Raw genomic sequence first — 27,258 nt, 5'->3', positions numbered from 1 at the left:
CGGGAACGTTATTTATCCAATTTATGAAATTATTAAATTTTAAAATGGGTTCTCTGACCCAAAAAGAAGCTCGAGGATGATGAAGACAATGGAGGAATCTTCCAGACGATTGAAGAAGGAAAATATTTCTATCGACGGAGTCGAGACATTGCAGGATTAATGCTTATGCTACGCGGCATAGAAGAAATTAGAAATTATGATTATAAATTCCGTAATAACGCGATTATGGTCGAATTACTAAAGTATCAAACACGGAAGCATGACGCTAAAAATACCAAACTTACATGACAGGGATGAAGTAAGAAGTGATGACGTCAAATCCAACGAGAAGATAATTACACTCAAATTGTTAAAACGTTAAAGGTATTTCCAGAAGATTTTCCGAATCTATCATCTGACGGGGATCTGGAATATGTTACTCGAACGAGCCCTGAAAGTATGCATAAGCGCAACGTAGATGACGACCAACAGTGTCATTCTTTTCCACGATTGCGTACACTCTTCTTGATTTTTGAATACGTGTGAGCTTCTTTTGGTAATAAATATATGAGACAAGAAGGAAAGAAAATTTATCGTATTCCTTTTCAATTTATTTCTCTTCTCGGAATTTTTTTTTTAACGAGGCAGGCAGTATTATGATGTGACGCTTTATCGAAATGACGAAGAGTCTGATGGGACTCCACCTAATCTTGTGATGTATGTCATATAGTATGAAAGACTGGTCATCTTGAGTACAAATATGGTTGTCTCATTCATATATAAACCATCATTCATTCTTTCCTCTTTAATTATGACTTATGGATTTATGGATCCTTCCGATTGTTTCCTTGTACTCTTATTCTTTACAAAAAAGGTTTTCGATCAGAATCATATACACAAATTCTCTTCTTGTATAAAATCTACTCTTTCAGCGTTCTAAAAGAAGAAAATAACCTTGTGTAGCAGATGAAATTACTTGTTGAGTATAAAGATGATTGCAAGCCAATAAATGGTGGACATATGTGAATCATTATGTCAATAATACGGTTTTCATGACGACATCAAATCAGAAGCGGAATCTATATACATGATACGTTTCAAGTCTGAGATTTTGGCGTGAATTGAAGTAATCAGCGAACCATATGAGATAAATTAAATAGAAAAATAAGAAAGTAAAGTTGCGTACATCAGACGAGGCGAATGATTGACGAGACAACAGAAGTAGATGAAGGAATTCTCAATAATGACCCAGACAAGCGATTAATACGTAAGAAGATGAAGCACACTCCAATCATGTGGGAGATACTTGTCCTGAAGATTCAAGATCGAAGAAATTCTAGTTACAAATAAATTTTGAGCATGCACTTCAAGGAATTGTTAAGATGTTCAACTCAAGTATGTGAGTTATGGTAAATTTGACGCTCATAGATGAGCCAGCGACAAAGGTTCCGTATAGAAAGACATAGGTGGAAATGAAGAAATGGGGATGCAATTGTGAAATTTCTTAAGAAGTAACGCTTTGTAACTAAATGAATTCTCACATATTATGATAATATTAGTTGAGACCATGTGTTGGCAATCCGAAGTTAGACAAGTTAAATTAATAAGAAGAATCATATAGTCTTAAGGGCAGATGATTTGTTGATCAGTTGAAAGATGCAGTATAAGTTCTTAAAAGCATCCATATACATGTATGAGCCGTGGAAAATAAGATTAAAAGATTTCTTTCAAACGGATTTATGAACAGATATAAGTGATATGAATTGTTAATTAGAGAGCTTAATGATGAGCTAGAAGAAGCTTGGAATAAAGTTCTTGAGAAACAGCATAATAATTTGATATTCATTAGTGGAGTTCCGAGATATTTTGAAGGAATAAATGAAAGGTTTGGAGATGTCCCTAGTTGGATAAAAAGATGTATGTTATATTAGTTAGTAGTATATGTAAATATCAGTATGATATGTTCCGAAGTATGGTGAAATGATGAGTTCATGGTGGTGGATTGATATGGTTGGTTGTTTGGTTGATTGTTGGTGTTGGCTTGAGTCCAACTGGTAGTCCATAATATAGAGGAGATGCTTCCCAAATTTTTAGAAATACCCTACTTTTAAAGGCAAAAGTATACTTCCGTATGTTATTAATATTCCTGTTGATACTCCAAATGATTGCGATCTCGGTTCTTGAAAGAAATGGTTGTAGCCAAACTGACTTTATATAACTGGTCTCTGATTTCATTTAGCTAGTCATCACCTTGGTTCGATTGATCAATTAAAAGAGTTAATTGGTTAATTTTACCAACTTATGGCCAGTTAGATGGAAATCGATTCCAATTAGATTAAGTCAAATTTTGATGTGATTTTCTGATCCAAAGTCAAAGCAATGAGAAATTTGGAGGAAGTAAGGACACCGGTAGAATTCAGAAGTTTAGCGGAATTAGCGCAATGTTACTGAAAGTGTGCGAGGCTTTAATTGGATAAATATGCCTTTGTAATAGATAAGAGAATTAAAATGTTATTTGCACATGCGAGTGAGAAGAATGTTTTCAAGAACTCAAGGATCAAGATAAGAACCAAGAGAAGGAAGGAAGAGAATGAAGAAGAGAGGTTGAATAAAGAATAATTTGGAAAATACGCCAATATGATGTTGTTAGACGATTACAGAAATTTTATCATCTGCAATAAAGTTTTATTAAAGGATTTGGAAGTATATCAATATAGAATGACAATGTAATAAGAATTATTCCAAAGTACCGGAGAACTCGCAAATACAAGTATTTGATGTATGATATAAGTTGACAATGTTGGCATGTGAACTAAAGAAGGAGATGTCTTGATTATGCAGGAAAGACGACATATAACGGACATAGACCTCAATAATTTGAAACATATCTTTAATGCGAAGAAGCCAAAGATGTGACAGAGGATAGTTGAAGTTGATTAAAAATGAAAGTTGTGCGATTAGCAATTATGTGAGTAAGGCTAAGGAAGTAGTTGTCAATGGGTTTTGATAGATCGGTCGATAAGAATTCAAATAATTATAGAAAGTTTTCATTCCAGTGTTAATCACAGAATGGTTTACCTAATGATAATCCAAATCAGTACAATTAGAAAGAAGTAATCGCTTATGTTAAGAAGAGACAATGAGTCATAAGAATGGAGAACTTGGATAGAAAGGAAAGTGACATCAAAAGGATGATAAAGAAATTTTATAAGATTGTCCAGGATATAAAAAAAGTTATGAACGTCAGGATGCCAGAGCTAATGTAAGGCATGGAGTGAGACACCTATATTTGGAGATAGGAAATTCATTTGAAGTCTGCGATTAAATATGGAAATTTAAACGAAGGTATGGATTGACATGGCATAAGAATGGATATAGAAGGACATGTAAGTAAATGTCATATTTATTGAAAAATCAAAGCCAACATCAGAAGGTGAACCTATTACCGTAACCTTTTAAAAAATGAGTATAGCTCGTTAAGGAACGATATAGAGAATCACTTGAAAACCAGAGATGAAGCAAGCGTTATTTAAATTATTGAGGATATGTTAACTAAAACCAATCATTCTTTCGTTAACAAATACTTTACCTAAAGAATAACTTGATATTGCTACACGGAGATTGCGGTACGTTATTAGATTCAAGTATGGATTGGAATTGATCGATATTATTACTTAATCTAATATTTTTGGATAGAAGCAAAGTGAAGAATTTGATGAAACATTTGTAAATTAAGATAGGGAATGCATCCCAGGAATACAATTAAGTACCGAGGGCTAAAAAAATATTTAGTGACCAGACATGAAGAGAAATGGAAGAAAACGTCAATTGAATCATTATTGATAGGTTATCCCAAATCTAGTCATTCTCTTTTATTAATGAACATCTTGTCTAATAAGTGGGTTAATTGCTGCTTGAAGAAATGGTGGTACGTCATCAGATCCAGGAATTGATTGTGAATGATCAATACTATTTGATTGGAGATTTGACAGAAATACTTAGAATACGGTGAATTATGTCGAACCAGAATAGTATATACCACTCCTAGATGAACGAGCATTAAGTACGGCAGAATTAAAAGAGTGGAATTTGGCTAAACATTATTAACTCAAGGGAGTCAAGTTATTTCAAGAATATGAGGTAAGACATAGATGTCAAAGAAGACTTTCTGATAATATGACATAAAGAAAAGAATAGACGTTATATGTGACTAGACATCAAGGGAGAGCATTGCAGTTAGTTTTGTATGAGAACTCCTTGGAACCAAAATAAATGATAATATGGGTTAGAATATGCGGGTAATATCTTCAGGTTAGAATATTTTCTTCTAAATAGTGAAAGCTTGTCGCTCGACAAATATACTCGATTGTGATTCAAGGAAATTAAGGTATGATAATACGTTTGTGCGTCAATCATATCCAGTCAAGATTTTCTCGTTGATTCTTAATTCTGAAGTAATTTTGAGAACGTTAGAAATCGAATACGCCATGGTTTCAGTATATCATTCGCAGATGGACAAGAAGATTAAGAGAAAGATTAAATAGTCTCGAATACGATTGGAAGCAATTACAAACTAGGGTAATTGAACAAAGAAACATATGGGGATGTTACAGTTAACTATTGGAAAAAGTTATGAGCACGAATTACTAGAATTAGAAAGAAAAGAAAATTTATATGTGTTATGTTGGTCCTTTTGAGACAGTAAAAATAGGCAGGATAAGTGAAAGTGAGTTGACTTCACAACCACCTGTATAGCAGGTTCATAAGGTATTTATGCGTATATATTCAGAAAAAGTAATTTAGCTCCATTATATATAGAAGATGGAGATTTGAGTTGAGTTATACGAGCAACAAATAGAATATGATGTTAGTGATAGGCTGTTGAGAAATAATTGATATTGTATGTTAAAGTTATGAAAAGTTGTAAGGTTGAAAGATTCACCTGAGAGAATGAAAGTGAGATGCTTGAAAAGTATCAGTATTTATTCCTTAGTGTGATTCTGATGACAGAATCCTTTTAAGGGGGGAAGGATGTAACATCCGGGACATAGCATCTAATTTTTTTATCAATAAATGATTATTATGTGAATTTTTGGTGAATTATCTGATGATTGATAATAATATTTGGATGTTTGTATATATTAAAATGTGAGTATGTTAATTTTAATATGTCCCGAATAAAATATAGATAATTAAGGCATTTTTCTGGTAATTTTTGGAGTGTTATATGATTTTATAATGATTTATGAATTTATGAATTATTTTCTGAATAATTACGAAACTATTTTATAAAGTCGAGAATCGTCCAACTTCAACCGTTTTTATGTTTTTACAACCCGAAACTCTTTCGAAAAATCCTTCCTAACCTAATCTGATAATTCTGGACATTTTCCGTGTTTTGACTTTTTCGATTCGGATTACGGTTTGATCCGTGCGCGGCCCGACGCAAAATTTTCGATACGATAATCATTTCGATAAATCAACAAAACCCGTATTCTCGAAAGACGGGATGATATTACATTATTTTCATATAAAGTGTTTTATAAGAAGCCCGGTTTGGATAATTATCCATACGGGTATCAAATCGGATCGTTTTTGCAGTTACTTAGCGGTTAAGTAACTAATTTATCGATCCAATACGATCCAAAATGAACCAATATTCCATAAATATAAATAGCCTTTTTCTTATTTCGTTTTATTCGTATAATCATAATCAATAAGTAAAAATATAGAATTTACAGAGAAAAAACCCTAAAAACGTTGCGTTCTTCATAATCAAACCCTCGAACGAAGGCATTATCGAACTCCGATTCAGGCGAAACATATATCAAAGCGAAGCTCTCGAAAAGTTCTTTCTGAATCAATCAACTATTTTAGTGCAGAAATCAAGGTGATTTTCTTCTTTATTTATTTTAATTCGAACTAATTATGGATTAAAATAGGAATTTTTGTTCTTGATGTTGTTTGTATGATTTGATGATTATATCTTGTAGATAACTTTGTCCAGATCATTTTGGTATATTATATGACTGATTTGGAGTTCAATAACATATAGAAAATTGAGTTTGATTCTCGAATTCAAAAATTAGGGTTTATATAGTATGAATGTTCTTAATTGATTTTTGGGCGTTTTTAATTCAAGGGTTATTAGATAAAATTGATTGCACAAGATTGTAGATAGTTTAAAAACCAATCGAATGGTATATTTGAAATCACCAAACGATTACGGGAAGACAGAGATCGAAAAATCGAGGTTCGCCGGCTGCGAAACTTCGATCAAATATTCCGGTTAAATGATCGAGTGTTTGGGGAAAATGATTCTGCAGATTTATTCCTGGCATCTCACAGAGCATTCGTCGATGTTTTGGTCAAGTTCTTGGCAGCTTTCAAGCTCGCCGGAAAGCTTGGTGGCCGCCGTTAATGGCGGCCAGCAACCGGAGAAGAAAGGCGAGGAAGCACGAAATGCATTTTAGCCATCGTTCTTTACCCATTTTTACAAACACAGTCCATGGGGTTTTAAAAATTCATAAAAATCAGATTTATGTTTTAAAATGTTCAAAAATCGTATTCCTGTTTTATTAATTTCAAAATTTGTATTTTCTTTTTATAATTAATTTCAAAAATTATTTTTAATTATTTTAAATTCCAAAAAATTATTCATTTATTATTCTGAAAATTATTTTTAATTCAAAAATAAATCTAAATTATTTAATTAATTAATTTTAGTTGATAATTAATTATTTGATTAGTCAATTAATTTAATTATTAATTGATTAATTAATGTAATTATTTATTAATTAATTTTAATTGATTATTTAATTAGATTTAATTATTTATTTTTGATTTAAAAATTCCGAAAAATAGTTTCGAGGTTTAAAGTATTATTTTAAATTATTTTCAAGACTCGATAATTATTATAAAATCATATTAAAGTCAGTTTCGGGTGTTCGAACCGTATTATTTAATTATAAAATGATTTGGAGACCTAGTTTATTTCCGAAAAATGTTTAGAAATTGGTATTAAATAGACCGTTCGTCCGTTTAATACGAAACAAACGCCTCTAGACTCAGAAAAATATTTCTCTTCTATTAAAAATATTTTCGAGACCTAAATTCTTTTGTATCAAAAGGACGTTTATTTTATGAATCATTATTGTTAGGAATATATGTGCATTAGTTTGATGATATGTTTAACAAAACACTTAAGTAGAAATCTAGTGTTTGTAGCCTCAACGGATAAGACCACTTTGGCTATCCGTTGATGGTGTAGCTTTACTTAGAAATAAGTCTAGTGTTGTAGCACATTTCAGTCTCTGAATTTGAGATATAATTCTTAAATGTTGAGGGAAATTATAAGTCATGTTGACTACTAAAGGATATGCAGATAGGAAGGCCAATTGTAAATATTTCATGTCTTAATTTTGTATAAATGAAATGGTGTCAACGGATAACTTAAAGACCTTCAATGGATGAGAAACAAAGCTTCAACGGATGTCTCTAAAGCTTCAACGGATAACATCCTTCAACGGATGAGTGCATCAACGGATAGAGCTTCAACTGCTAACACATCAACGGATAAAGCCATCAACGGATGAAGGCTTCAACAGATGTTCTGTTAAATAGCAGTTGACAAGTGGTAGTTGTACCTACAAACAGAGGCACATGGGTTGACAGAGACAACTGAGATGTGGTAGCCTATTTCAGGAACATCAGAAAAAGCAGCCGTTCTACTCTAGTATAAAGAGGCAATAGTCAACAATGCACTGGAGTAAAATGGAGAAGAAACAAGTGGAGAACTTATTTTATTATTGTACTTTTTATCTTTGTCTTCACTTGTAAACTTGGTGTTATATAAACCAAGTAGCAGCTAGTAATTAGAATAAAATTTTTCCAGAGCTGTTTACAAAAATCTTGAGAAAAATTATCTAGTTTGTACTAGGATGCAGCTGTGATCAACTTCTTGAATCACAGATTTTCTGAAATACCATCTCTGGTGGAACAACAAATCCACCAGAAAAGTTTTTAAGGTATGTTGTGTTCTGTACTTTTGTGCTTGAATATATATCTATCTGTATTAGCTTAAAGCAATTCACACACTTGTTTATCTTAAACACACAGCCTTTGAAACTGCTCAAAACTTGAAAAAGTTTTGAGATTTACATTCAACCCCCCTTCTGTAAATCTCATTGTTAGTTCACTAGGAATAACAATTGGTATCAGAGCAGGCTCTTGACATACAAAGAGTTTAAAGTTCTTGGAAACTAACAAAGATGAGTAAGAAGGATATTGGAGTAAAAATCCCAGTTCTTGACAAAGACAGTTATCACCATTGGAAGGTGAAAATGCACCTTCATCTACTCTCCCAAGATGAAGGTTATGTAAACTGCATTGAGAATGGTCCTCACATTCCCCACAAAGTAGCCACAGTTGCTACAGCCACAATTGTTGTTGGTCAATCCATTTCAAAACCTAGAGCAGAATGGACAATGGAAGACACAGAAGAAGTCCATAAGGATAAGAAGGCTATGAACATTTTGTTTAATGTTCTTGACAAGGATATGTTTGATAATGTGATAAATTGCACAACTGCCAAAGAGGTTTGGGACACAGTTCAGCTACTGTGTGAAGGTACAGAACAAGTAAAAGAAAACAAAATGCAGCTTCTCATTCAACAGTATGAGTATTTTCATTTTGAAGAAAATGAATCTTTAAATGACACATTCAATAGATTCCAAAAGCTGTTGAATGGACTGAAGCTGTATGGTAGAGTGTACCAGGTGAAGGATTCAAATCTTAAATTTTTAAGATCCTTGCCAAAGGAATGGAAACCCATGACTGTCTCCTTGAGAAACTCTCAAGATTATAAGGACTTCACTCTTGAAAGATTATATGGAATCTTGAAGACTTATGAACTAGAGCTGGAACAGGATGAGGTATTGGAGAAGGGAAGAAAGAAAGGAGGTTCAGTTGCCTTGGTAGCTGAAAATGAGAAAGAATGCAGACAAGAAACTGTGAGATCAACATTAAACTCCAAAGATGGCACAAGCAAATCAGAATCAAGCAAGGGGAAGGAGCAAGTTGCTGAGAATGAAGACAACTCCAGCCAAGATGACTCTGATGGTACTGATGAGCATCTTGCATTTCTGTCCAGAAGATTTGCAAAGATGAAATTTAAGAAAAACACTAGAGCCACTAAACCTCATAAGAACATGGTGGACAAATCCAAGCTCAAGTGTTTCAATTGTGGTATAAGTGGACACTTTGCAAGTGAGTGCAGAAAGCCAACTACTAAAAAGAAGAAATTTGACCAAGTAGATTACAAAAAGAAATATTTTGATCTGCTCAAGCAAAAGGAGAAGGCTTTCATTACTCAAGAAAAAGACTGGGCAGCTGATGGAGAAGAAGAGGATGAAGATGTGGAATATATCAACTTGGCTCTCATGGCTGATTCTGAGGAAAATGAAGTTAGTTCATCAAGCAACCAGGTAATCACTACTGATTTAACACAGCTTACTAAAGAAGAGTGCAATGATGCTTTTAATGATATGTCTACTGAATTGTATCGCTTGCGTGTGTCTCTTAAATCTCTTGCTAAAGAAAATAGTAGGATTAAAGAGAACAATCTGTTTTTAAGTAATAGAAATGCTGTGTTAGAAGATAAGTTGATTGACCTAGAGAAAACTAAGCTACATTGTATATCTGTTGAAAATGAACTAGCTGAATCTGTTAAGAAAGTAGAAATACTTTCTAATCAATTAGAGAGAGAGCAAGAGGTGATTAAAGCCTGAAAGACATCTAGGGATATTAGTGCTCAAATTGTCAAGGTCCAAGGAATTGAATCATTTTGTGAGACTGCCTGGGATAAAAACAAAAAGAAAATGGAATTAATTGATGGGCTGTCAACGGATGTGGAATCAACGGATGATGAAAATTATCCGTTGAAGGAAGAAAAGGAGCATCCGTTGAAGGTTCCTCAATTAAAACAGGCAGATGTTTCTAAAAGTGAAAATCTAAAGAAACTCAACAAAAAGTTTGGTTCAACTTCCAAGAACTTTGTCAAAGAAGAAGCAAGCACATCCAAAGATTTCAGTAAGGTGAATATAGGACACATGACCTTAGAACAGTTAAAGAATAGGCTCAAAGTGGTTGAGGATAAAAAGGAAACTAAAAGGAAATCTAATAGAAATGGGAAGGTAGGGGTTAACAAACATAACAATTACACACCTGATAAGTATGCTCCTAGAAAAAGCTGTGTGCATTGTAATAGTGTTAATCATCTATCTGCTAATTGCAAATCTATTAAGAAAACTCCCATACATGTACCCTATTCCATGCCTAATATGTCTGCATCACCTCTGCATGCTATGCCTGTTATGTCTCAACAGAATCCTTATGCACATTTTGCAAACATGCCATATTTTAACAATCCTTATCTTGCTGCATTTAGTATGCCTCAAATGCCATACAATATGCCTATGTGGAATAACATGTTTGCACAATCCATGCCTTATCAAATTCCAAATGTGCTAAATAATTCTGTGACTAACCCTACACCTCAACCAACTACATCTAAGATCAAGGTTGACTCAAAGTTACCTAAGTCTAAAGATGCAGGAGGAATGAAGTCTAGGAGAAAGGCTAACATGAATGGACCCAAGGAAACTTGGGTACCAAAATCAACTTGATTGATTTTATGGTGTGCAGGGAAACAGAAGAAATTTATGGTACTTGGACAGTGGCTATTCAAGACACATGACAGGAGATTTCTCCCTGCTCACAGGGTTTAAGGAGAGAGCTGGCCCTAGCATAACCTTTGGAGATGACAGCAAAGGGTTTACTATGGGATATGGCTTGATTTCAACAAGGAATGTCATCATTGATGAAGTTGCATTAGTTGATGGTCTCAAGCACAACTTACTGAGCATCAGTCAACTATGTGATAGAGGGAATACAGTTTCCTTCAATTCTGAAGCCTGTGTTGTCACCAGTAAGAAAGACAACAAAGTGGTTCTAACTGGAGTTAGAAAAGGAAATGTGTACTTAGCTGACTTCAACTCTACTGATGCAGAATCTATTACTTGTCTCTTCAGCAAAGCAAGTCCAGTTGAAAGTTGGCTATGGCACAAGAAGCTATCCCATTTGAATTTCAAGACAATGAATGATCTAGTCAAAAAGGACTTAGTTAGAGGAATTCCTCTTGTTGAATTCTCAAGGGATGGTTTGTGTGATGCTTGTCAGAAAGGAAAACAAAGGAAAGCATCATTCAAAAAGAAGCTTGAAACAACAATTGATGAACCATTACAGCTGCTACATATGGATTTGTTTGGACCAGTCAATGTATTGTCAATTGCAAGAAAAAGATATTGCTTAGTGATTGTAGATGATTTCTCAAAGTTTTCATGGGTCTATTTTCTTGGATCAAAGGATGAAGCAAGTGAAATCATTATCAATCACATCAGGCAAGTCAATAATCATCCTGACTTGAAGGTTAGGAATATCAGGAGTGACAATGGAACTGAGTTCAAGAATTTGACAATGAGGCTGTTCTGTGAAGAAAATGGAATCATGCATGAGTTCTCAGCTCCAAGAACACCTCGGCAAAATGGGGTAGTTGAAAGAAAGAACAGATCTTTAATTGAGGTTGCTAGAACAATGCTTGAAGAATCAAAGTTACCAACATATTTCTGGGCTGAAGCTGTTAATTGTGCCTGCTACACTCAGAATATTTCTTTGATCAATCAAGCTAAAGGCATGACTCCTTATCAGTTGTTCAAGAGAAGAAAACCAACTCTAAACTTTCTTCATGTCTTTGAATGTAAATGCTTTATACTGAGAAATCAATCTGACCATAAAGGGAAGTTTGATGCAAAGGCTGATGAAGGGATATTTGTTGGTTACTCAGCTGGAAAATCTTATAGGGTCTACAATCTAAGAACCAACATTGTTATGGAATCTGTGCATGTTGTGTTTGATGATAAAAAGATTGATGGACTAACAGATGAGGGACACCATGAGAGACTCAAATTTGACAACATTGAGATATATTGTGATGATAGTGAAGAGGAGACTGATGGAGATGACACTTCAAAAGGGATTCAAAACATGCCCTTGGATAATGCACAAAATTCTGCATCCGTTGATAGAGGCAATGCAGTATCCGTTGAAAGACATAGTGCATCATCCGTTGAAGTACAAAATGAAGCATCCGTTGATCATAGTTCATCAACGGATAATCGATTTACATCATCAGTTGATAAAACTCCAAGTTCCCTGCAAAGGACCAACAACTCAGGGGGAGTTTCAACTAATCAACACTCTGTCTCACATCATGACAATACTGAGGCCACCTCATCTAGAGTATATCTTCCACCTCAAAGGAAATGGACCAAGAATCATCCCTTTGAACTGATCATTGGTGATGCATCATCTAAAGTGCAAACAAGAAAAGCTACTCAAGATGAATGTCTGTATAGTAGTTTTCTATCTCAGGAGGAACCTAAGAAAGTGGAAGAAGCTTTATTGGATCCAGATTGGATATTAGCTATGCAGGAAGAGCTGAACCAATTTGAGAGAAACAAAGTTTGGAAGCTGGTACCCAAACCAAAGAACAAGAGTCCTATTGACACAAAATGGGTATTCAGAAACAAGATGGATGAAAATGGCATTGTCATAAGGAATAAAGCCAGATTGGTTGCTAAAGGCTATTCTCAACAAGAGGGAATAGATTTTGATGAGACATATGCTCCTGTTGCAAGACTTGAAGCCATCAGAATTTTTCTAGCCTATGCAGCCCATGCCAATTTCAAAGTCTATCAAATGGATGTCAAGAGTGCATTTCTAAATGGGAAATTGGAGGAAGAAGTTTATGTAAGTCAACCTCCAGGGTTTGAAGATCCAAATTTTCCAGACTATGTGTATTATCTGTTGAAAGCACTCTATGGACTGAAGCAAGCACCTAGATCATGGTATGAAACCTTATCAAAATTCCTTTTGGAGAATCACTTCACTAGAGGTACTGTTGATAAAACTCTCTTCTTTAGGAATGTTAATGGCTCTAGTATACTTGTTCAAATTTATGTAGATGACATAATATTTGGATCTACAGATGATAAGCTTTGTAAAAAGTTTGCTAAGCTAATGCAAAGTAATTATGAAATGAGCCTGATGGGAGAACTAACCTATTTTCTTGGTTTACAAGTTAAACAAGTTAGTGATGGAATTTTCATTAGTCAAACTAAATATATTTATGATCTTTTAAAGAAGTTTGACTTAATAGAATGTTCATCTGCAAAAACTCCCATGGCCACTGCCACCAAACTTGAATTAAATAAGACTGAAAGGTCTGTGGACATTACAAGTTATAGAGGCATGGTTGGTTCACTTTTATATTTAACTGCCAGTAGACCAGATATAATGTTTTCTACATGTCTCTGTGCTAGATTTCAAGCTGACCCTAAAGAATCTCACTTAGTAGCTATTAAAAGAATTTTCAGATATCTCAAGGGGACTCCAAATCTAGGAATTTGGTACCCTAGAAAGTCTGGTTTTGATCTAATTGGCTACTCAGATGCAGACTATGCAGGTTGCAAAATAGACAGGAAAAGTACAACAGGCTCCTACCAATTCCTAGGAAACAAGCTTGTATCGTGGTTTAGCAAAAAGCAAAATTCAGTCTCTACTTCTACAGCTGAGGCTGAATACATTGCTGCTGGAAGTTGCTGCTCTCAAGTGTTATGGATGAGGAATCAACTCCTTGATTATGGACTACATGTTGATAGAATTCCTATTTTTTGTGACAACACAAGTGCCATAGCCATAACAGAGAATCCTGTGCAGCACTCAAGGACCAAGCACATTGATATCAAGTACCACTTCATTAGGGAACATGTGATGAAAGGTACAGTGGAACTTCATTTTGTTCCAAGTGAACAACAAATTGCAGACATATTTACCAAGCCACTTGATGAATCAACATTCACAAGATTGGTAAGTGAGCTAGGTATGCTTAATTACTCTTAAAATTCATGTCCTTATTGCAATTTGAAATGAAGCCTGAAATGTATTAGTTGCAAGAACAAATTTGATTTTTAACATAGATTATTCCATCAACGGATATTCCCTATCCGTTGAAAGTCAAAATTGTTCTATCAACGGATGTTCATTATCCGTTGAAAGTCATATACATTTCTGGAATTTTTATCCATCAACGGATAAAACTGAAGTGCTTTTCAACGGATGACAGTTTACCTTATCCGTTGAAATATCACATCAGTCGATTCAAGTGTTTCACAGCCGTTGATTCTATTGTCTTAACCGTTGATACTCATACATACAGCTGTATGTATTTGTTTTAAAGGTAGTTTTTAGAATACTTACAGTTTATTCTTAAACGGCTGAAATTCACTTACACATATTTATTATTGTTTAATCTCTTATTTATGTTTTTTTTTAATTTGAGAAAGTATATAAGCCCTTCTGATTTTTCATTTTTACTTTACGCTTTCTTAAAATTTCAAAGCTTTTACGATTTTCTCTCTGCAAAACCTTCAAGTTATTCTCTGCAATTTCTACTCACAACAATGACACCAGTAGTAAAGATTATGTCTCAATCTGGGTTCATCTATGAGAAGAACAATTTCATAGCTTTGGTAGAAAAGAATGAAGCCCACTCAGATTATCACAAAATGATGGACTTCATCAAAAACTGTAAACTTAGCTATGCAATGCTGGAAGCCCCAACGATTTACTGTGAAGTAGTTGAGGAGATTTGGACAACTGCTGAGTTCAACTCCATAGATATGACTATCTCCTTCACTCTCAAAGGTAAAAATCACTGTGTTAACTGTGATGACTTACTAGCATGTTTTAAATTACCTGAGAACAATGCAATGACACCACACACTGATAATGATGTATCCAGCATGTTAGATTCCATAGGTTATTCTCTTAACTCTGCTAGTTTAGGGAGTATTAAAAGAAAAGGCCTTAGGAAAGAATGGAGTTTTCTTGGGGATGCCTTTATCAAGGTTTTCTCTGGGAAAATTAGCAATTTTGATGCCATAACTTCATCTCTTGTTAATATGCTCTATATGCTTGTTTCTGATAGGTATTTTAATTTTAGCAACTATGTTATGCTAGAATTGGATACTAGATTAGGTAACAAAGCTAATAGACCTAATAACATCTATTATGCTAGATTCTTTATGTTATTGGCTAACCATGTTGCTGAAGGTTTGGTCATTACGAATGAGAATAATAAACTCAAGTGTTGGGCACAAGAGAAAAGAGTTCTTGCAGATTTATTGAGAAGGGATCTCAACAGCAGTGTGCCATTGGTATATTTACCAATCATGAATGCACCTCAGGTAGGTGAGGTAATTGCTTCTACAACTCCTACTTCTTCCAACCCCTCTATTTCTTTATCTTCTAGTGTGGCCATGGAATCTGTGACAATGCCCCAACAGATTCCTACCAAGGTCACCAAAACTAAACTTTCAAAATTAAAGATAAAGAAAACCACCTCTAACACCTATCATTAACCCTGAGGGGAGTGAACAGGGTGTGAGTGGTGAGGGGAGGGGTGAACATCAAAGAAACCCCCAGGATAAGGAAGGAGAGAAAAGTGCTTCCCAAGCTAGCCAAGCCACAGTTTCTCAAAAAGCTGTGGTGGTTGAAAAGGTTACTAGCATATCCCTAGCTGCATCCTCCCAAAAGGATGTGACTATTGAAAATAGTTCCCAACCAGGAACACACAAACGAGGGAGGGACACTAAAGCCAAACACTCACCAACAAAAGCCTTTATAAGAAGAAAGAGAGCTAGAACCCAATCTTCTACACAGGGTGCACACACTGCACAGATACATCCATCTGTATCTATGCCTTCTCAAACTCAGTTTGATGTGGCTCCAACAAATGTGGAGTCACAGCCCCATTCTCTCACAATTAACACACATCAATCACCACACACTTCTTCACCATCTCTAGATGTGGATATGTTATTCCCATCAATTCCTGATTCTCCCTCTTTACAACTCAGGGAGGAGCCCCACTCAAATACAGGTGATCATCATCTTTTAGATGATTTGTTGGATCACCCGCAAATTCTTTCAGATGTAATTGAAGGATCTGTGTCACCAAAACTAATATCAATCTACACAGATTCAACAGTTATATCACTTTCAAGTTCTACTTCTTTTCCTTCTTCAACGGATATCACTCATCCGTTGACAAGTGGTTGTTCTTCAACGGATAAGCTTAACAGCAGTTATCCGTTGATACCATCTGTTTCACCTTCAACGGCTATTCCTCATCCGTTGATAATCTCTACACACACAACTGAAACAATTCCAAGTGTAGAAGACTTGATTACTGTACAATCACTTCTAGGAATGAGGGAAGGGAGTGACAATTTGAGTGAGAGGCTGGGTTGCTCCCAGGCAAAAGGAGAGATTGAGAGCTCAAATATGCATGCTATTTCTTCTAGCATGGCAAAAGTAAGTGAGAGGAGTACCACCTTAGTAGGTGAAGGTGAGGGAGTGAGTTGTGTGAGCCAGGGGGAGCCCCTGATGCACGAACATAGAGAAAATGAGAGAAAGGCAGGTACAGCAGATATGAGGATGGATCCAGCCATTGCTAGTGAGTCAATGATTGTGAATGATGCTGAAAAGGAAAGACAATTTCAGCAATATTACAAAGCTGTAATTGATAACATTTCCTTGGATGCTGACACTTTTACTCATCCTGTTTCAGCCTATCAAGTATTGGCTGCACAGGGCAATGTGGAGGCAGAAAAGACACTACATCTAGTACATACAACAGCATCTCTTCAAAGGGACAAAACTGCTATTAACAAGATGCCTTCAACAGCTGGTGAGTCATTTGAAGAATTTGGAGTAAATTCTGATGATGATGACTTTGTTTCTTCTGATGGAAGCATGAACTTAGGGGGAGATGAAGGCCCTAGTTCTATTCCAAATATACCTGAATGGGCCTTCACAAAGGAGTCTACAACAGGGCAATTCAATGTCTCCTTAGTCAAACAAATCAGTACTATCAAACAGGCCATTCATAAAACTTCTCATGCTGGTACAAAGGCTATCCTTACAGCTCACTTGGACTCACTGCATCTCATGAAGTTGCAGCAAGTAAGACAGAATCTGAGTGTGGATGAACTCAGAAAGGATATTGCTGACTTGAAATCCTACAATTCTGAAAAATTGGATTCAGTCATGCCCTTTGGTACAATGCAGGACATTTTGTTGAGATTAAAAAAAGAATCACATACTGAAAAGAGGCTGGCCAAATTGGAAGACAGAGTTCAAGTTATTGAAGATTCTGTGGCCACCATTCTTCACAACCAACAATCTCAAACAAATCTACTTATGCAGCTGGCAAAAGCACAGGGCTTGACCCCTCTCCTTGATGATAACAAAAAGGGGGAGAGTAAAAGGGAAGGGGAAGGAGAGCCATCTACAAAAATCCAAATATCTAAAGTGCTAGTTCCTGCCATCACTACTTCTCAAATCATTCAAATCAAAGGAAAGCCTGATGGAATTGATTTAATCCAGCTAGCAGCAGCTGAAATTCAAGTGAAAGAGCAAAGGAGGAGAATTGATGAAAGGATGCAACAGCTGTTTGGCTCAACACAAGATAAATCAATATCTGTGAAACATAGCACAAAGGTTGAACCAATCAATATGGAGCACAAGCCAGAAAGGAGAAATAAGGTTGGAGAGACTTCTTTCAAGAATCTAAAACCTATGGTTCTCAAGCCCAACACCAGATCCAGCAAGGACTCCACAAAGAACCCTCTAGACTTTGCTCAGATGAAAGAAGTGGACTTTCCTCTTCCAAAGCCTGATGAAGACAAAGTTTTGGGTACAAGCATTATAAAACACAAGGAGACCATGGATGAGGCAGTAAGGAGAAACATGGCTATTATCTTTAGAGAGGGAAAGAGCATATGTGTGATGCAAGGACATCCCAAATTCTCAATAGCCAAGAGGGAAGAAACCAAAAGGTTAAAGAAAGAAGCTGAAAAACTCAAGGCTGACAAAAGAGCACAAGCAAAGCTTGAACAAAAGCTAAAGTCAAGTCTAGTTGAAAATGAGAAAGGAATTGAAGTCAGGGGTGAAGACAAGATTGCAAACTTAGATGAGGTTTTTGGGAGTATATTTGGTGAAAGTATGGAGGAAAAAGAGGAATGGCAGAAGGGAAACAGAAGAAAGGCCAAGGCACATAGAAGGAGTGAAGGCAACACTGAAGGAACCAAATCTCTACCTTCCATACCTGAACCCTTTGTTGCTTATCCCACTATAAACATCCATGGTGAACCAATCATCCCAAAAGAGGAACCTATTGATTGGGACACCATCAATTTGCCTACCTTTTTAACCACTCTTCCACTACCAAAGAAACAGAAAAGAAAATCCAAATCTACACCTCCCCTAAACTCTAAGAAATTCACTCAAAAACATAAACCTAACCCTAAGCCACCCATTTCTAAAGATGATTATGTTCACATCTGTGACATAAAAGAAATTTCAGACATTGAACTCTATCTGGATGAGCTGGAGGATGTAAGGGGAATTGCTGCTTACAGACAGCTACCAGAGAGATTGGTGTTCAGATACAAAGGAGCTGGGGAAAGAACATGGCCTCTCTACAGGATTCTGAATGAAGGCTACTCTATCTTGATCAGAGTCTTTTCAGCCATACAAAAGGATTCTGGCTTTACCAGGACTGCCAAGACTAAAATTCTCAACAAGATTGCCAACATAAGGAAAACTTGGAGGGAGCCCAATGCTTTGCCCAGAACCTTACTCATTCAAGAAAGGGGAACTACAATTCACAAATCACCTCATTGGTCGATGGAATTCAGAGATGATAAAGGAGTCAGAAGATTTTTCAGACTTGAAGACCAACTCAAGATTGCCAGCAATGAAACTCTCAAAGAAATGCAATCTAAGTTGGATATCAGTGATGAAGATGAAGCTGAATTCTTCAGACAACTCCAACTCCAAATTGAGGAAAATGACAAAGGACTAGGAAAGAAAACCAGGGATCAAAGAAGAAAAAGATGATTTGCTTAGGCTAGAGGAGCACCCTTGGAAATACTGTAAATCTTCAATTACCTTCTAGTACATACACTTTTGCAGCACTTTTAAATTTCTACTTAGTTTCAGTTCATATATTTGTTAAGTGTTTTGTTATCATCAAGTTAACCTGGAATTTATGTCTACAATTCTTATAGACATAAATAGGGGGAGATTGTTAGGAATATATGTGCATTAGTTTGATGATATGTTTAACAAAACACTTAAGTAGAAATCTAGTGTTTGTAGCCTCAACGGATAAGACCACTTTGGCTATCCGTTGATGGTGTAGCTTTACTTAGAAATAAGTCTAGTATTGTAGCACATTTCAGTCTCTGAATTTGAGATATAATTCTTAAATGTTGAGGGAAATTATAAGTCATGTTGACTACTAAAGGATATGCAGATAGGAAGGCCATTTGTAAATATTTTATGTCTTGAAATTTTGTATAAATGAAATGGTGTCAACGGATAACTTAAAGACCTTCAACGGATGAGAAACAAAGCTTCAACGGATGTCTCTAAAGCTTCAACGGATAACATCCTTCAACGGATGAGTGCATCAACGGATAGAGCTTCAACTGCTAACACATCAACGGATAAAGCCATCAACGGATGAAGGCTTCAACGGATGTTCTGTTAAATAGCAGTTGACAAGTGGTAGTTGTACCTACAAACAGAGGCACATGGGTTGACAGAGACAACTGAGATGTGGTAGCCTATTTCAGGAACATCAGAAAAAGCAGCCGTTCTACTCTAGTATAAAGAGGCAATAGTCAACAATGTACTGGAGTAAAATGGAGAAGAAACAAGTGGAGAACTTATTTTATTATTGTACTTTTTATCTTTGTCTTCACTTGTAAACTTGGTGTTATATAAACCAAGTAGCAGCTAGTAATTAGAATAGAATCTTTCCAGAGCTGTTTAGAAAAATCTTGAGAAAAATTATCTAGTTTGTACTAGGATGCAGCTGTGATCAACTTCTTGAATCATAGATTTTCTGAAATACCATCTCCGGTGGAACAACAAATCCACCAGAAAAGTTTTTAAGGTCTGTTGTGTTCTGTACTTTTGTGCTTGAATATATATCTGTCTGTATTAGCTTAAAGCAATTCACACACTTGTTTATCTTAAACACACAGCCTTTGAAACTGCTCAAAACTTGAAAAAGTTTTGAGATTTACATTCAACCCCCCTTCTGTAAATCTCATTGTTAGTTCACTAGGAATAATAATTATGAATCGGTTTTTGATCGATAAAATACTCTTTTTGACCCGATTTCAATTCTAAACGTATCGAGAACTATCTTTTGACGATTCAACTTATGTGTAACATGAATTATGTGACTATGTGTTATATGAAATATGTGATACGTGCCTTATGTGTTTATGTGTTATGTGAACTATGAGTCCACGTGTCGATTAAACTCTATCTGATTAAAGATGGTCCTTATCTGTTATTATCGAGCGGGTAGATGATAAGGATAAACGTATAGACTAGACAATTATATATTGTCAGTTAATTGAACGGTACCTTTTATGATAGATACACATAGTTCGAGGCATTCAATGTCAGGCAGAGATAGTAAAAGTAAAGTCTGATTACGTATAGTAATGAAACGAGTGAATTCAGAATAGAGATAAACCTGAAATGGTGATTGACAAGAAAGGTCAAAGGACCTGTCAACGGAAATACATATACATCAGGACTGAGTGATATGGCAGATAGTTAAAGATCAGAGGTTTATCAATTGAGGCAAGTATTCCTAACCTTTCTTCTAAAATACTGCAAATATTTCTTCATTCCTATTCTAAGTTCAGAATAGTTAAATGTTTTTATATTTCGCTGCAATTACTCTTATTTATGTAAGTACCTCTTTGATCTTGTTCCTTGATTATCGATTGATCTCTTGAGCAAATACACATTCTTTCGGGTTATTTGCGGACCCTGAATCAGGGTGTTTTGAAATTAAAATGATTTGACATTAAAATACTCTACGGACTGGATGGTTATGATGAGGGTCAGGAATGAGCTGGACCCTAAGGGCCAGAGATGGCTGAACCCTTGATTATTAGGCCATAGTTGCCTGGGTACCACATATGTTGGTGGGTCTATGTAGTTGGGTATAGATCCGCACTATATCCTGACTAATCAACAGGTTATAGTGCGTATGTTGGTTTCTAGTGTCTAGTATAATTTATTGTTGATCGCCATTAACGGCATTCCCTCATGAATAGTTTATGATTATAAAATCAAATAAAGATTTGATTCAAAGAGATGAATCAGTGAAACGTTCACTGTTCTTTTACAGAAAAATGTGATTTATGATTAAAGGCCAATGAGGGCCGTTGTTTTATTCGCTCAACTGTTTTAAATAAATAAAGATGTTTTAAAATCATTCAGAAAACGTTTCCAGAAGTTTCTTTGATCTGATACCTGGAAACCATTTATGATACTTGCTGGGCATTTTTGGCTCACTCTTGCTTTGTGAATTCTTGTTTCTTTCAGTATCGAATGCGGACAAGAGTGAATAACTTTTAATAGACAACAAAAGTGGAGAGATTCCAGCTGAAAGAATTTGGAGGTGTCAGAGTGAATAATACGAGGAAGTTAGTAAAGAGGTAAGGAAATTGTATTTAGTTATTATAATTTTAGAAGGTTAGATTTTTTTTTCATACCATAACCTGTAAGTAATCCGGAATAATGAGGGGTTATCTGTATATATTAATTCAACATACAGGTTTATATTATTTAAAGTTTTTTAGTGACACCCAATCCTGACCCCGGATTTGGGATGTTACACTAGGTCCCACTATTTCAATTCGCTAATTACTATCTTATTAGAGATTTACATGGTCAAACTTATAATTTGACTGAATATGTTAATTTCTTCTCAAATTTTTAACTTTCAAATACGGTCATGACAAGTTTCTTACCTTCGTAGGTTATTATGCACAATAACCGTCGTAGGATGATCTATTAAGGATAGGGGAGACATGTGTCTTCTATAAATAAATTTAATGTCTATTCATTATTTAAAATTTTAAAATAAATATATAAAAATATCCTCACAATAATTATAAAAATATATAAAATTTCCTTACATAATTTAATTTTTGATATTTAGTAAGTTATAGTTTTTAAACCCGTCTTGCAAATTCCCCTAGTTGTTTGGGGACAAATATGATTGATGTGATTTAATTTGTAATCCGAAGTCTATTAAAAATTATATAAATAGATTAAATTTTATTATAGAATTGAATAGTTTTGCTCGTCACCGGAGAATTATATATCGAAGGAATGTAATGAGGTTCTCATTGGGAAGCACTTTGTTTAAGCACAAAACTTTCTAAAACTTATACTCATGTAATTTGAAAAAATAAGATTTAATTGCACTTTGTATCCTCAATTTTAATATAAAAATAAATATTTACTTATATTTTAGAATTCATTATACAGTCCTTTTCATAATTTCATTGAATTGAACGGGGAAATAAAAAATTCAACAAAAAATTTAAGTAAATTAAATTTATATCTTTCAAATAATATTAAAAACTAAATTTCGACACAAACTTTTAAATTGTAAATTTTCAAATAATACTAATAATTTTGATTTTGATTTTCATTATATAGTATTAATGTTGATAATATATAATTCTACTAAAAACAATTTTAACAGTTAGTTTTGATTATATACTTAAATTTAATTGTAATAGAGTTGTAAAATTTTGAAATTACTATTATAAAAATGAAAATCGAAACTGAAATTAATAGTTTAAATATTAAAATTTATTATTTTAAAAAGAAAATACAAATTTTAATATAATTTGAAAAATATAAAATTTATTTTTGATTAAGTTTATTACTGAAATTTTGATTTTACCCTTACCCATTTTAACAAAATTCAAAAAAAAGGTGCATAATGAATAAAGTATAGGGATGCAAATTGAGTTTTCCAAAAAAATTGTTACATATTTATTTTTTAAATAACTTAGTAGGGTGTAAAATGCATTTAACTCAAAAAATTAACTACTAAGAGATTTGTCCCTACAAAACCAATGCACCATTTGACAAATTGTTACTTTAGCGACGTTGGTAAGAATCTACCTACTGTGTTTGCACTATAGACTTATGATCACCTTATTCCCAGAAGGTGCACATTGTTCTATATGTTTATCTCGCATAGACATATTTGAGGAGTATGTGTTAAAAGTAATTGGGTTTTAAGTATCGTCATGACATGGTCAAATATGTGTTATACGATATTCTTTGGAGGACAGGGATTTCGGCTAAGAAAAAGGCACCTATAAATTTTCTTACCCCTCATGGAAAAGTTAGAACGACTGTTAGACTTGTTAGACTAGTTGATGTTTTGGTATACAGCTGTAATGCAGGAAACATACTTTTATTGATATTACATGAATATGAGTTTTCCCGCTTCGCAATTTTGGTAATGGGGTATGTATAGTTGATTAGACGACAACTAAAGCAACTGAAGCGAAGATTATCAAGTATGATCAGGCGTGTAAGGATAATCAACACAGTTTTATGTCGCTTGTCTTTGACACATTTGGGTTTTTGGCTTCTGATGCGGTTGAATTCCGAGGAGAGTACAAAAAGTCATGAACAAAAATGTTACGACAACAAGCTCGACATGATACATATTTCAACAACTAGGTTTTGCAATTTAACCAGATCTTGCGGCATAATTTGTTGCCGGTTTACCACACATGCTTGTAACTTGAATGTTTCTTATTATATAAAATAATAAAATTATTATTATTAAACAAATAAACCTTTGATAGATTTTTTAGAAAAATAAAGAGAACGAATGGATTTTACTTTACTTTATATTTATTAAATTTATTAAATATCCAAATTAAAATAATTTAAAAATATCAATTCAAGCGCAATGAAGCCATCCATAATTTTACCAGAACTTTCAAGATTAAAGTTTGTTAGAGTAAATGGTAGCAGTACTTCATCTTATATTATTTCATCTTATATACTAACCAAGTCTTCACTTGATTAGATTAAAAACTAAACTATTACATATTTATCTCGTAATTTAAGTTTCCATTTTTTTATAAATATCGTCATAAATTTTAGATAAATTTTAGATAAGATAATTAGTGAATTCTTGATAGATATAAGTATGACTTGTATTTTAGATACTTACACTAATTCACCGAATTGAATTATCTGTCACTATTGCATAAGAAAAAGTAATGACTACACAACTGAAATTAGTATTTGTTGCCAAAAAAATACAAAATAAATAAAATAATAGTATTTATTGGGTATAAATTCACACATGAGTGGAGTTGAATGCAATGATAAAGCGTTTAAATCTTTTGACGAATTCTTAAGATAAATTTTGAAGAAATATTGAAATAGTCTAAACATTTGTGTATGAAAATAATCAAAATGAAAAAGTACAGATATAAACTTCAAACTAATTTTGTGTTAATCGGTTTAAGGATTTTAGAATCTCAGAATTTGAATATAAATTCCGAACTTCTTCTCGATAACTTATAATATAAAGTATTTTCTTGATATTCTTTTTATTTATTCTCTTCAATTTTCCCACTACTGAAAGAGGTTCATCTATATTAGCGGTACACTTGTTACACAACGGATTATCCCATGTCAATATTTTGGAATCTGCAACTTAAACCTCCACGATATTTCTGTTATATATTTTTTTATCCATTTTATCTTAACCCTTGATCTTCGAGTAATCTTCAAATTTTATTTGTACGCTCCAAATGTTATTTTAGTAAGTAAAATCCTGAATTTTAAATAAGTGGTTTGATTTGTTTGTTTCTTATGATTACGTAAATATGTTGTACAATTGTACCAGGTATTTTGTCGACCTCTTTACATGAAACAGGCTCGTCGAGATATCTTCGAAAATGGAGTATACTTTTTGTCGCAATTCCACTTCACTACATAGTTAATGCAGAGGAACTTATAGTACAATGGAGTTCATCATAGTTCTTTAGAATTCTCTGTAGTACATTATAATTATCCACGGCTTGATCAAATTCGTTAATTGAGATTTTACGACCGGATAGACTTCATTACTAGGTTTGCTCAACAGACCTAACTCCACATCAATATAATATTGTCCGTTTTGATTCGAGTATGCACGGGTTTATTTTTGGGTACATCTTAAAATGATTCATACTAATGGAATTAACTGATTGTTTATATACTAGCAATATGCTCTCCTATAAATGATGTGGGATAACCCCCAACATTTGCCCCATTCACACATCAGAATCGACACCTTTAGGATTTGCTTCCTGATTGTGTGATCCGGCTCCCCCTTGACCAATATTGAAAGTCCATGTGGTTATCTGCCTCCCCTAGACCCATATTGGAAGTCCTACATGTCTTTTACTAGAGCCCATACTAGGTATTTCATCTTCGTCTTCCTAGATCCATTATGGGAGTCAATGCGAGATTGTTATGAACCGTTAAATAGTAGCTCTGATATAACTTGTTAGGCTTGCTAAGCAGACCTTACTCCACATCAATATGATATTGTCTGTTTTGGACCGAATTCACACGGATTTGTTTTCAGGCACATCCCAAAATGCCTAATAATAATATTGTTAACTAATTGCATGCCGCCCTCACCAATAATGTGGGACAACTCCCAATATACAACATCCTTAAAATTTGAAATGCATTTGACATCTCGACATTGTGACATATAATAAATTTAAGAATCATTTGACATAATATTTAGGATACTTTTCAATCCTCAACACCTTTATATTTTGCAATCCTTATTCTTCAAAATCTTGAGTCTAGATAATGAGATGATCTTATTCTACAATTGACATTGTTTGTAATTTGATTATTCTTACGAAGAAGAAAATATTTTTGTAGTATAACTAACCTTTCTTACAAGTTAACAAGTTACAAAATGCCTTAACTTGTAACAAACACCAAGACCAATTGGGTTGATCAAGAAAACAGCAGACCGAGAGGGGCCCTTTTAACTCAGCGGTAGAGTAACGCCATGGTAAGGCGTAAGTCATCGGTCGAGTAGCTCTAGAAGCATGTGTACAAGCTCGTAATGAGGGGCGTGATATTGCTAGTGAAGGGAATGAAATTATCCGTGAGGATGCATCTTCCTCTCCAGGACTTCGAAATGGCACTTCGCAGGGTGCAACAAGCAATCGATATTTTTTTGCCGCTTCTATCCTACATTTAGGCTTTAATGTAGCGATCTTGAATAATATTCGAAATTCAGAAGAAAGGTTGTTTTTTTTTTTAATCCAAAAATCCAAAATCAAAAAAAATAAAAAGTCTTCTTCACAATCTACATACTATGACTAGGAATGCAATTCTGAATCTATTTTTTGAAAGAAAATATGTTATTTTTTAGTCGTATCTGTTGAATACAATATGTGAATGTTCTTGTACTACCCCTTGTTTTTCCCGAGGGACGGAGGAGGCCAATTTTGCAAAAAATGAATAAACAGGTTTATATATTTAATCTTTCTTCTCTTTTTTTCTTTCTATAGAAGGTCTACAGCCACTCGGACTCGAACCGATTTGGATGCTCAAGTAGAATTTGGAGCATTTCAAAAAACAGTATCTACTTGGACACTACAATGGAAGTGTGTTGAATCAAAAGCATCCTCATTGTATATCTTGATTAATTGGAGCGTTCAAATCAAAATACCCAACAAATATTAGCTCTCCTCCTAATATAAGACCCGATCCCAGAAAGACTACTAAACGTAGTTGCAAAGCAATTATCAAAGCTCCAAGTTGTTCAAGAATAGTGGCGTTGAGTTTCTCGACCCTCTGTCTTAGGATTAGACAATTCTATTTCTCGATGGGGGCATGTGCCTTTTTCACATAAAAAACAGATAGTGTTTCCGTAAGAAAATCATTTGGGATTTCCGTGTGAATTAGATATAAAATCATATCGAATATACCTTGTAAAACAATAGTCGGTTATAAATCATTAAAAAACAGTTTTATATTTTCAAAAATCCCGAAGCCTGTTTCACACACACATATTGTATACATCTATTCGAGTAAATACTTGTTTGTACTAAATTAGTTCACTAGCAACACTAATTTTTTATAAATTTGAAATCCTTTAATTGACTTATATAATTTTTAATGATGATGAATCGAACCCAGTGCATTCATAAA

The sequence above is a fragment of the Apium graveolens genome, unplaced genomic scaffold, assembly GCF_009905375.1.
Source record: "Apium graveolens cultivar Ventura unplaced genomic scaffold, ASM990537v1 ctg1727, whole genome shotgun sequence".
NCBI classification, from domain to species: Eukaryota; Viridiplantae; Streptophyta; class Magnoliopsida; order Apiales; family Apiaceae; genus Apium; species Apium graveolens.
This window is presented reverse-complemented; position numbering follows the sequence as displayed.